We start from the raw sequence: 13,364 nt of genomic DNA, 5'->3' as shown, positions 1-13,364 counted from the left end.
TCCTCATTCGAAGGATTATTGTCTCCTATTTCCACCAACTCCAGCATCTTCCCCTCACACCCACCCCAGTCAGCATTCCCCAGGGACTGCTCCCTCCGGGACACCCTGGTCCATCCTCCCTACCCTCCATCCCCTTTCCCATGGCCCCTTCCCTTGCAGTTGCAGAATATGTAACAGCTGCCCTTAACGCCCTCCCTCCCCACTGCCCAAGGCCCCAAACATTCCTTTCACTCACCCCTGCCCCCCCTCCCCCGCTTTTAGTTTCTTGTATTCACTACTCCCAATGCCACCTCCTCCATCCTGAGGAGGCGAAACGCAGACTGGGTGACCTCTTTGCGGAACATCATTGCTCAGTCTACAAGCGCGGCTCCAACCTTCTGTCGACATTTTAACTCAGCATCTTGCTGTCCTGTCCACATGTCCACCCGCAGCCCGCTGCAATCTTCCAGTGAAGCCCCAGTAGGTTTAGAGGGATATGGGCCAAATGCAGACAAATGGGGTTCGCTTAGATGGGCTTATTGTTCGGCATGGACCAGTTTGGGCCGAAGGGCCTTCTCCGTGCTGTTAATTCTATGATTCCATGATCTCATTTTCCAAGTGGGCACCTTACAGCCCTGAGGACTGAGTTTAACAGCTTTATATTGTGAATTCTCTCGTCCAGTTTGATTCTGTTTTTTGCCGTGCGCTGACTGGAGTTTTATTTTTTGTGTTTTTGCTTTCAGTTCAAACTGTTTGTGAACTGAAACTGCTTTGTTTCTTCACTACCACTATTACCGCTCCCCATTGCCTTTTGTTTATTTCCAAATTTTTTTGATTAGATGTGGGTGCCGCTGGCTGGACCCGCGTCTGTTGCCCATCCCTAATTTCCCTTGAACTGAATGGCTTGCTCAGCCGTTTCAGGGGGCAATTAAGAGTCAACCTCATTGTTCCAGGACATCTCTCTCACTCGTTTACCCTATCCCAGACCTCCTGATTTTGTTCTTTCTCCCACTTCCCTTCCAGATGCCGTATAAAACTCATTGGAGTTCCTCCCATCTTCTGTTCCGGATGGGTTATATTCCACTCAAAACATTAACTCACTTCCCTTACCCTGGCTGACCTGTTGAGTATTTCCAGCATTCGTTACAATCCAAATTCATGTCACTCCCACCATCCCACTCCCTTAAAAGTTTAATATTTATTTATTAATCTCACAAATAGTCTTGCATTAACACTGCAATGAAGTGTTTTGAGTATAAAGATAGGAATGTTTTGCTGCAATTGTATAGGGTGTTGGTGAGGCCACACTTGGAGTATTATGTACAGTTTTGGTCTCCTTATCTGAGGAAGATTGTCCTTGCTATAGAGAGAGCACAGCAAGGGTTTACCAGGCTGATTCCTGGGATGGCAGGTCTGTTATAAGAAGAGAGACTAAGTCAGTTAGGATTATATTCACTGGAGTTCAGAAGAGTGAGAGGGGATCTCATAGAAACTTACAAAATTCTAACAGGGTTTGACAGGGTAGATTCAGAAAGAATGTTCCCGATGTTGGAGGGAGTCCAGAACGAGGGGTCAGAGTTTGAAAGTAAGGGGTAAACCTTTTGGAATTGAGATGAGAGAAATTTCTTCACCCAGAGGGTGGTGAATGTGTGGAATTCACTCCCACAGAAAGTAGTTGAGCCCAAAACGTTATGTGGTTTCAGGAAGAAATTAGATATCACTCTCAGGGCTAAAGGGATTGAGGATTGGGGGTAGGGGGAATCAAGATATTGAATTTGCTGATTAGTGATGATCATAATGAATGGTGGAGCAGGTTCGAAGGGATGAATGGCCAACTCCTACTTCTAGTTTCAATGTCTCTATGTAAGTTGATTCTTTATCATCACATGTATGAACGTACAGTGAAAAGTATTGTTTCTTGCACTCTATTCAGACAAAGCATACCATTCATAGAGAAGGAGAGGCTGCAGAATGTAGTGTTACAGTCATAGCTAGGGTATAGAGAAAGATCAATTTAATGCAAGGTAGGTCCATTCAAAAATCTGACGGCAGCAGGGAAGAAGCTGCTCTTGAGTCGGTTGGTACGTGACCTCCGACTTTTGTATCTTTTTTTCTGATGGAAGAGAGAATGTCCAGGGTGCATGGGGTCTTTAATTATGTTGGCTGCTTTGCCGAGGCAGCAGGAAGTGTAGTTAGAGTCAATGGATGGGAAGCTGGTTTGCGTGATGGACTGGACTATGTTCACAACCTTTTGTAGTTTATTGTGATCTTGGGCCAAGCGGGAACCCATACCAAGCTGTGATAGAACCAGAAAGAATGCTTTCCATGGCACATCTGTAAAAGTTGGTGAGAGTCCTAGCTGACATACCAAATGTCCTCAGTCTTCTAAGAAAGTAGAGATGCTGTTGAGTTTTCTTAACTATAGTGTCAGCATGGAGGGACCAGGACACGTTGTTGGTGATCTGGGCACCAAGAAACTTGAAGCTCTCAACCATTTCTACTTTGTCCCCATTGATGTGGATGTAATGAAGTTACTGTGAAAATCTCCTAGTCACCACACTCCAGCACCGTTCGGGTACACTGAGGGAGAATTTAGCATGGCCAATGCACCTAACCAGCACGTCTTTCAGACTGTGGAAGGAAACTCATGCAGAAATTGGGAGAACATGCAGACTTTGCACAGACAGCGACCAGAGGCCGGAATTGAACTTGGGTGCCTGGCACTGTGAGGCAGTAGTGCTAACCACTGTGCCACAGTGCCACCTTTGAAATTTTCATAAATTATAAAACAAAACTGCAGGAATCTTGGCAAAAAGAGAGATGAAGTTTGAATGCTGAATTGAGACGGTATTAAAACTCCAGGCCGGGTTTTGTGAATAGCTTGTACAACTGCTTGTAAACAGCGCACACGCGGCAGGAACTGTGAATGGACAAAGTGGCATTGGGAATAGAGGGAGAGTGGGAATAGAGAGTGGGAATAGAGGGAGAGTGGGAGCAGAGGGAGAGTGGGAATAGAGAGTGGGAATAGAGGGAGAGTGGGAACAGAGAGTGGGAATAGAGGGAGAGTGGGAACAGAGAGTGGGAATAGAGGGAGAGTGGGAATAGAGGGAGAGTGGGAGCAGAGGGAGAGTGGGAACAGAGAGTGGGAATAGAGAGTGGGAATAGAGGGAGAGTGGGAATAGAGAGAGAGTGGGAATAGGGGGAGAGTGGGAACCGGGGAGAGTGGGAACAGAGGGAGAGTGGGAACAGAGGGAGAGTGGGAATAGAGAGTGGGAACAGAGGGAGAGTGGGAATAGAGAGTGGGAGTAGAGAGAGAGTGGGAATAGGGGGAGAGTGGGAACCGGGGAGAGTGGGAACAGAGGGAGAGTGGGATTTATGTGGGATTTATTGTGAATAGAGAGGCTGTGAGATTTGTTGGGATAGAGAGTGGGATTGCGGTTTATTGGGAACTGGAATAGGAATTTTGAGGAGGGAATGGGGAGAAGGAATGTGGCTGAGATTGGGAGTGGGATGGGATTTGTGGCTGTGGAGAGGGAATGAGATTGGGACAGGGAAATTCCCGGGATGGGGAAAGATTGGATTCCCAGTGTCAGGGACTGGGATAATTAGCTGGCAGAATGGGCTGAATGCTGTTTATTGTTCTGATTTTTAATCTCCGGATTTGACATTGCTATTCTCGGATATCACTTGGCATCCTTCATCCACTTGAAGTATTTCTGCTTTTGGATAGTTTTGCGGTGTAGTAGCTCTGGATTGATGAGGTTGACGAAGGTTTGTGAAGTCAGTGTAATATCGCTGTACCCAGTGCTGAGTTCCATCAGGTACAGTCAGTGCTCAGTGCTGTGTTACAGTGCAATTACAGTCAGTGCTGTGTTACAGTGCAGTTACAGTCAGTGCTCAGTGCTGGGTTACAGTGCAGTTACAGTCAGTGCTGGGTTACAGTGCAGTTACAGTCAGTGCTGTGTTACAGTGCAGTTACAGTCAGTGCTCAGTGCTGGGTTACAGTGCAGTAACAGTCAGTGCTCAGTGCTGGGTTACAGTGCAGTAACAGTCAGTGCTGGGTTACAGTGCTGGGTTACAGTGCAGTTACAGTCAGTGCTGGGTTACAGTGCTGGGTTACAGTCAGTGCTGGGTTACAGCAGTTACAGTCAGTGCTGGGTTACAGTGCTGGGTTACAGTCAGTGCTGGGTTACAGTGCAGTTACAGTCAGTGATGGGTTACAGTGCAATTACAGTCAGTGCTCAGTGCTGTGTTACAGTGCAGTTACAGTCAGTGCTGTGTTACAGTGCAATTACAGTCAGTGCTGGGTTACAGTGCAATTACAGTCAGTGCTGTGTTACAGTGCAATTACAGTCAGTGCTCAGTGCAGGGTTACAGTACAGTTACAGTCAGTGCTCAGTGCTGGGTTACAGTGCAGTTACAGTCAGTGCTCAGTGCTGGGTTACAGTGCAGTTACAGTCAGTGCTGTGTTACAGTGCAGTTACAGTCAGTGCTCAGTGCTGGGTTACAGTGCAGTTACAGTCAGTGCTCGGTGCTGGGTTACAGTGCAGTTACAGTCAGTGCTGGGTTACAGTGCAGTTACAATCAGTGCTGGGTTACAGCGCAGTTACAGTCAGTCCTCAGTGCTGGGTTACACTGCAGTTACAGTCAGTGCTCAGTGCTGGGTTACAGTGCAATTACAGTCAGTGCTGGGTTACAGTGCAGTTACAGTCAGTGCTGGGTTACAGCGCAGTTACAGTCAGTCCTCAGTGCTGGGTTACACTGCAGTTACAGTCAGTGCTCAGTGCTGGGTTACAGTGCAATTACAGTCAGTGCTGGGTTACAGTGCAGTTACAGTCAGTGCTCAGTGCTGGGTTACAGTGCAATTACAGTCAGTGCTCAGTGCTGGGTTACAGTGCAATTACAGTCAGTGCTGGGTTACAGCGCAGTTACAGTCAGTGCTCAGTGCTGGGTTACAGCGCAGTTACAGTCAGTGCTGGGTTACAGTCAGTGCTGGGTTACAGCGCAGTTACAGTCAGTGCTGGGTTACAGTCAGTGCTGGGTTACAGCACAGTTACAGTCAGTGCTCAGTGCTGGGTTACAGCGCAGTTACAGTCAGTGCTCAGTGCTGGGTTACAGCGCAGTTACAGTCAGTGCTGGGTTACAGTCAGTGCTGGGTTACAGCGCAGTTACAGTCAGTGCTGGGTTACAGTCAGTGCTGGGTTACAGCACAGTTACAGTCAGTGCTCAGTGCTGGGTTACAGCACAGTTACAGTCAGTGCTCAGTGCTGGGTTACAGTGCAGTTACAGTCAGTGCTGGGTTACAGTGCAGTTACAGTCAGTGCTGGGTTACAGTGCAGTTACAGTCAGTGCTGGGTTACAGTGCAGTTACAGTCAGTGCTGGGTTACAGCGCAGTCACAGTCAGTGCTCAGTGCTGGGTTACAGCGCAGTTACAGTCAGTGCTCAGTGCTGGGTTACAGCACAGTTACAGTCAGTGCTCAGTGCTGGGTTACAGCGCAGTTACAGTCAGTGCTCTGTGCTGGGTTACAGCGCAGTTACAGTCAGTGCTCTGTGCTGGGTTACAGCGCAGTTACAGTCAGTGCTCAGTGCTGGGTTACAGCACAGTTACAGTCAGTGCTCAGTGCTGGGTTACAGCGCAGTTACAGTCAGTGCTCTGTGCTGGGTTACACTGCAGTTACAGTCAGTGCTGTGTTACAGTGCAGTTACAGTCAGTGCTCAGTGCTGGGTTACACTGCAGTTACAGTCAGTGCTGGGTTACACTGCAGCTACAGTCAGTGCTGTGTTACAGTGCAGTTACAGTCAGTGCTCAGTGCTGGGTTACACTGCAGTTACAGTCAGTGCTGGGTTACAGCGCAGTTACAGTCAGTGGTGGCAGCTCCGGTTATACCTGCGTGCAGATCGTGTTATTCAATGTTCTTGTCTCCGGCTCCGCCTCTCAGCGTGTTCTCTTGCTCAGGGTATTCATAGTGTACGTGCCAAGTCTCACATCGCAGCTCGACCCCTCCCTCTGCCCTTCCAGAAAGAACTCAATGAACTGGGCTGCAGTGAGAGAGCAGCCTCCACACCTCCTCCTCCTTCGCCCCTCCCCGCCCCGCCACACACACACACATACAGATCTCGGATAATACCCCCCACCACCGCCCCCGGACAAACATAGGTCTCAGATACTATAATCACCCCCCAGTATCACAGCTCTCAGATACAGCATCACCCCCCCCCCCCCCGGTCTTTTCCACACACACTGAGCAGTGAGACACTGCGAACTGTCTCACACACACACACACACAGAGTGCTGTCAGACCCTCCCCTGCCCCCTCAGCTGTTTCCAATGTGCTGAAACTGCTTTCAGAGACTGAATCACAGCGGAATTAGAAAGACAGATATGGAACCACATGAGGAGAGAAGGCAGACAGCTCAAAACTTGGTCAAAGGTTTTTGGGGTCATAGAGTCATACAGGTTTACAGCAAGGGTACAGGCCCTTCGGCCCAACTTGTCCATGCCACCCTTTTTTTAAAACCCCTAAGCTACTCCCAATTGCCCGCATGTGACCCATATCCCTCTATACCCATCGTACCCATGTAACTATCTAAATGCTTTTTGAAAGATAAAATTGTACCCACCTCTACTACTACCTCTGGCAGCTCGTTCCAGACACTCACCACCCTCTGCGTGAAAAAATTACCCCTCCGGACACTTTTGTGTCTCTTCCCTCTCACCTTAAACCTATGCCCTCTAGTTTTAGACTCCTCTACCTTTGGGAAAAGATATTGACTATCTAGCTGATCTGTACCCCTCATTATTTTATAGACCTCTATAAGATCACCCCTCAGCCTCCTACGCTCCAGAGAAAAAAGTCCCAGTCTATCCAACCTCTCCTTATAACTCAATCCATCAAGCATCCTAGCATCCTAATGAATCATTTCTGCACTCTTTCTAACGTCCTTGTTTTAATGGAGAGATTTAGGGAGAGAATCCCAGGCACCCTGACAGTGTGGCACTACCTCAGCACTGCACTGGAGTGTCAGGGAATGTGAGTGGGTGGGAGTGGGGGTGGGGTATGAGGAGATGCAGAGTGAGATTTTGAGGGTATGGAGTGTGGGTGGGGTTATGAGGGGTGGGGGAGTGAGTGGGTTGGGATATGAGGGGTGGGGATATGAAGGGTGGGGTATGTGAGTGGACTGGGAGCAATTGCTCCAGTTTCACTCTCAGAACGTAGCTGTTAGATTACAATTAAAACCAGGGCCATGAATGAATTTTGGAATGATGTTTCTTTCCTGTTTTTCCTTGAGCTGTGATTCCAGAGCTTCCTCAGGGGTTGCCTCAGTTTACAGAAGGTCTGAATAGTAACTGATCTTTGTTGTGTATTCTGAGGCTACAGACCATGGATCGAGTCCAGGTAAAAAGTATCTCAGTGACCAGCCTCTGGTTCCAGTTCCTGCAGCATGAGGAAGATCAGAGCCTGAGCAGTTCTCATTGCCCGGGGTGACCTGAGCTGCTGTGTACGATGCTGTGTAAGATCTCAAATCCTTGTTCAGAAGCAGGAATTGTCTGTCATTGTGAAGCAGAGAGCTCTTGGACACGGGCTATCTGTAAGAACCATCACATTGTCAATGTTATGTCCCCAGTACAGGTGGGATTGTGAATGCAGTTTCACCAGGGTGCGATTCAGAGACAGTACATTGAGGTTTCAGCATTTCTAATTCATGATTTTACAGCTATTAAAAATACCAGTTGTAATATGATGGCTGGAGAAGCTGAATTTCCTGTTACACAGTCAGAGTGCACCTCCCCACCCTGCCCCGCTTCCCCAGGCAGACAGCAAGTGGTTGAATCTAGGCTTCAGTTCCCTGTAAGGTTGTACATGACAAATCCTTCAAAACTCCACAATTCAGCCACCTGCTGGTATATTCTCCATTTGCCTGAAAGGTTTGGCTCCAAAACTCATAAAAGTTCAACATGGCCCAGGACAGGGCAACCCGTTTGATTGACACCCGAGCCACCTCATCCTAAACTCCCTCCATCACCCAATGCACAGTGACAGCCATGTGTACCAGCACGGTAGCGCAGTGGTTAGCTCTGCTGCTCCACAGCACAGGGGGTGTTAGCACTTCTGGACAATTGCCAGGTAAAACCTCACCTGGGACCTTCCTAAAGGGATTCCCCAGCACATCACTGGGAAACTCCCCAAATCTGACACTGGGGCATTAGAGGCCATTATGATACCACAGCTTGAACTTCTGACTTTTTATGTTTTATAAAAAAAACTTCAGATTTTCCCATAACAATTGATGTTAAAATATATTGAAGAAAGAAAAGCATGTGTGATAAAATACAGTTATAAAACCTCCTCCCACAATCATCCTGAGCACCGGTGCCCCACCAGGCTGTGTCCTCAGCCCCCTACTATACTCCTTATACATCTCTGACTATGTGACAAATTTCCCCTCCAGCTTGATTTTCAAGTTTGCTGCCGACACCATTGTAGTGGGTTGGATCACAAACAATGACGAGACAGAGTACAGGAAAGAGATAGAGAACCTGGTGAACTGTTGCAGCAACAATAATCCCCCCCTCAATGTCAAGAAAATGAAGGAAATAGTGAGCAACATCAGGAACTGTAGTGGAGAACATGCCCCTGTCTACATCAATGGGCTGAAGTGGAAATGGTCGAAAGTTTCAAGTTTTTAGGTGTCCAGATCATCAACAACAACCTGTCCTGGTCCCCTCCATGCTGACACTGTAGTTAAGAAAGCCCCACCAATGCCTCTACTCTCTCAGAAGGCTAAGAAAATTTGGCATTTCAGCTTTGACTCTCACCAACTTTTACTGATGCACCATAGAAAGCATTCTTTATGGTTGTACCACAGCTTAGGATGGACCTTGCTCTGTCCAAGACTGCAAGAAGCTACAAAGGGTCGTGAATAAAACCCAGTCCATCACTCAAACCAGCCTCCATCCACTGAGTCCGTCTACACTTCCTGCTGCCTTGGAAAAGCAACCAGCATTACCAAGGATCCCACGCACCCCGGACATCCTCTCTTATACTTTCTTCCATCGGGAAAAAGATACAAAAGTCTGAGATCGTGTACCAAACAATTCAAGAAAAGCTTCTTCCCTGCTGCTGTCAGACTTTTGAATGGACCTACCTCACATTAAGTTCATCTTTCTCTGCGCCCTAGCTATTACTGTAACACTACATTCTGCACCGTCTCATTTCCTTCTCTACGAATGGTGTGCTAGCAAGAGCGTGCAAGAAACAATACTTTTCACTGTGTGTTAATGCATGTTATAATAATAAATCAAAAATAAAATCCCAATCTCCGAGCTCCGTTGTATCTGTGCAGATTGTGGGATTGAAGAGTATGAATGGTTACTGCTCCTGTTTGGTTTCTGCTTCGCCATAGTTCCATTTTTCAGGATGAGATTGCCTCTTCCCCACAGGATGCAGTGTGTGGCAGGGTGATATTCCCAATCACAATACAGAATATCCTAAACTCTAGACAAATATGAATGAATACAGGGGATTGTCAAAGTTTCTTCTTAACCCTGATTAATTACAGACACTCTCAAGAGCTGCCTGCAGATTCTGTAAGAAGTCTCACAACAGCAGGTTAAAGTCCAACAGGTTTATTTGGTAGCAAAAGCCATTAGCTTTCGGAGCGCTGCCCCCACTTCAGGTAACTGGGAGTTCGGTTCACAAACAGGACAGATAAAGACACAAACTCAATTTACAAAATAATGGTTGGAATGCGAGTCTTCACAGGTAATCAAGTCTTAAAGGTACAGACAATGTGAGTGGAGAGAGGATTAAACACAGGTTAAAGAGATGTGTATTGTCTCCAGACAGGACAGTTAGTGAGATTCTGCAAGCCCAGTCAAGTCGTTATGGGGGTTACAGATGTTGTCACATGAACCCAAGACCTCGGTTGAGGCCGTCCTCATGTGTGCAGAACCTAGCCACCAGTTTCTGTTTAGCGATTCTGCGCTGTCATGTGTCACGAAGGCTTACCCAAAGATTAGGGGCTGAATGCCCATGACCGCTGAAGTGTTCCCCAACAGGAAGAGAACACCCTCACCTGTTGAGTGGTTTTCATTTATCCATTGTCGTAGCATCTGCATAGTCTCCCCAATGTACCATGCCTTGGGACATCCTTTCCTGCAGCATAGCAGGTAGACAATGTTGGCCAAGTTGCAAGAGTATTTACCGTGTACCTGGTGGTTGGTGTTCTCACGTGAGATGGTGGCATCCATATCAATGATCCGGCATGTCTTGCAGAGGTTGCTGTGGCAGGGTTGTGTAGTGTCGTGGTCACTGTTCTCCTGAAGGCTGGGTAGTTTTCTGTGGACAATGGTCTGTTTGAGGTTGTGTGGTTGTTTGAAGGCAAGAAGTGGGGGTGTGGGGATGGCCCTGGCGAGATGTTCGTCTTCATCAATGACATGTTGAAGCCTCTGGAGAAGATGTCGTAGCTTCTCCGCTTTGGGGAAGTACTGGCTGACGAAGGGTACTCTGTCCACTGCGTCCCGTGTTTGTCTTCTGAGGAGATTGGTGCAGATTTTCGCTGTGCGCATTGGAACTGTCGATCGATGAGTCGAGAGCTATATCCTGCTTCATCAAGTTTCATCAAAGATGCAAGGAAGCAGACAAGATACCGAAAGGACTCAAGGTTACAACCCCACTCAGGTCAACCTATAACACAGACTACGCTGAGAGACTTTGCCGTCGCACCCCTCTCACACTCCTCAACCACCTCATACACCAGCTCAACATCAAACACCACATTCAAGATAGAATCCATATTCTCAACTTGCGCTCAGGACACAGACCAGCTGTGAAACTCTGCCCAGCAGACCAGACAAAGGAACTACACCATCTACATGCACACCAAGAACAGGAAACTTGAGAAACTCGGCATCACCACCAGCAGCAACCAAGCCTCCCCCGGCACCACACTAGAAAACAGCAATACCGCTGGGAGATCCATTGTCAACTTGTCGGACTACACACTTCAACCAGATGAAATCGAAGTTCTCAGCTGAAGCTCAATTTCTGCCCACCACCAAAATAGATCCCATCGGTCTCGCAGCAGACACAGAGGAATTCATCAGGCGAATGAGGCTGCGGGAGTTTTTCCACAAACCCCAAGAGGCCAACAGCGAATACAATGAAACAGTCAGTGAACTGGAACCGGAACAGCCGACACAGAGATCCACGGTGCAGTAGCCTAAGAGGAAGGAGTCCAATTGGACTCCTCCAGAAGGCCACTGCCCTCGACTGGACTTGTACACCCAAACCATCAGGAGGTGCGTCAATGCCAGATTCATCAGCCGCACTCACAAGACAGCCCCGAATATCACCCAAGCACAACGCAACGCCATCCACGCTCTCAATACCAACCACAACATTGTCATCAAACCAGCAGACAAAGGAGGCGCCATCGTCATACTGAACAGAATGAATTACTGCAAAGAAGCATAGTGACAATTAAACAACATGGAACACTACAGACAGTTACCCACAGTTAGACCAAAGAACATACTTGTCAACTCAATCGATTGATCAAGAACTTTGATCCAGGCTTTCAGAGCACCCTCCGTGCTCTCATCCCATGTACTCCCTGCACTGGAGATCTCTATTGCCTCCCAAAGATACACAAGGCAAACACACCTGGCCATCCAATCGTATCGGGCAATGGGACCCTGCGCGAGAACCTCTCTGGCTATGTCGAGGGCATCCTGAAACCCATTGTACAAAGAACCCCCAGCTTTTGTCACAACACTACGGATTTCCTACAGAAACTCAGCACACACGGAGCAGTTGAACCAGGGACACTCCTCGTCACAATGGATGTCTCGGCGCTTTACACCAACATCCCCCACAATGATGGCATTGCTGCGACTGCCTCAGTACTCAATGCTGACAACTGCCAGTCCCCAGGTGCAATTTTACAATTCATCCACTTCATCCTGAACCTCAATGTCTTCACCTTCAACAACCAGTTCTTCATCCAGACACACGGAACAGCCATGGGGACCAAATTCACACATCAATACGCCAACATCTTCATGCACAGGATCGAACAAGATCTCTTAATCACACAGGACCTTCAATCGATGCTATACACTAGACACATCGATGACATTTTCTTCCTTTGGAATCATGGTGAACAATCATTGAAACAACTATATGATGATATCAACAAGTTCCATCCCACCATCAGACTCACCATGGACTATTCTCCGGAATCGGTTGCATTCTTGGACACACACATCTCCATCAAGGACGGTCACCACAGCACCTCCCTGTACCGCAAGCCCATGGATAACCTCACGATGCTCCACTTCTCCAGCTTCCACCCTAAACATGTTAAAGAAACCAACCCCTATGGACAAGCCTTCCGTACACAGGATTTGCTCAGATGAGGAGGATTGCAACAGCCACCTCCAGAAGCTGAAAGATGCCCTCATAACAACGGGATATGGCGCTCGGCTCATCAATCAACAGTTCTGACGCGCCAAGGCGAAAAACCGCACCGACCTCCTCAGAAGATAAATACGGGACATGGTAGACAGAGTACCCTTCATCATCCAATACTTCTCCAGAGCGGAGAAGCTACGACATCTTCTCCGGAGTCTTCAACATGTCATTGACAAAGACGAGCAACTCACCAAGGCCATCCTCACACCCCCACTTCTTGCCTTCAAACAACTGCACAACCTCAAAAGACCATTGTCCGTAGCAAACTACCCAGCCTTCAGGAGAACAGTGACCACGACACCCCACAACCCTGCCACAGCAACCTCTGCAAGACATGCCAGATCATCGACATGGATACCATCATCACACGTGAGAACACCATCCAACCAGGTACACGGTACATACTCTTGCAACTTGGCCAACGTTGTCTACCTGATATGCTGCAGGAAAGGATGCTACACTGGGGAGACCATGCAGACGCTACGACAACAGATGAATGAACACATCTCGACAATCACCAGGCAATAGTGTTCTTTTCCTGTGGGGAACACTTCAGCGGTCATGGGCATTCGGCCTCTGGTCTTTGGGTAAGCCTTTGTGACACATGACAGTGCAGACTCACTGAGCAGAAACTGGTGGCCAGGTTCTGCACACATGAGGAAGGTCTCAATGGGGATCTTGGGTTCATTTCACACTATCTGTGGCTTCCACAACTTGCCTGGACTTGTAAAATCTCACTTACTGTCCTGTCTGGAGACAATACACATCTCTTTAACCTGTGCTTAACCCTCTCTCCATTCACATTGTCTGTACCTTTAAGACTTGATTACCTGTAAAGACTCGCATTCCAATCATTAATTTGTAAATTGAGTTTGTGTCTTTATATACCCTGTTTGTGAACACAACTC

The sequence above is a fragment of the Carcharhinus amblyrhynchos genome, chromosome 12, assembly GCF_965287045.1.
Source record: "Carcharhinus amblyrhynchos chromosome 12, sCarAmb.v2.hapA, whole genome shotgun sequence".
Lineage (NCBI taxonomy): Eukaryota > Metazoa > Chordata > Chondrichthyes > Carcharhiniformes > Carcharhinidae > Carcharhinus > Carcharhinus amblyrhynchos.
The sequence above is the reverse complement of the archived record's forward strand: the minus strand, read 5'-3'. Positions refer to the sequence as shown.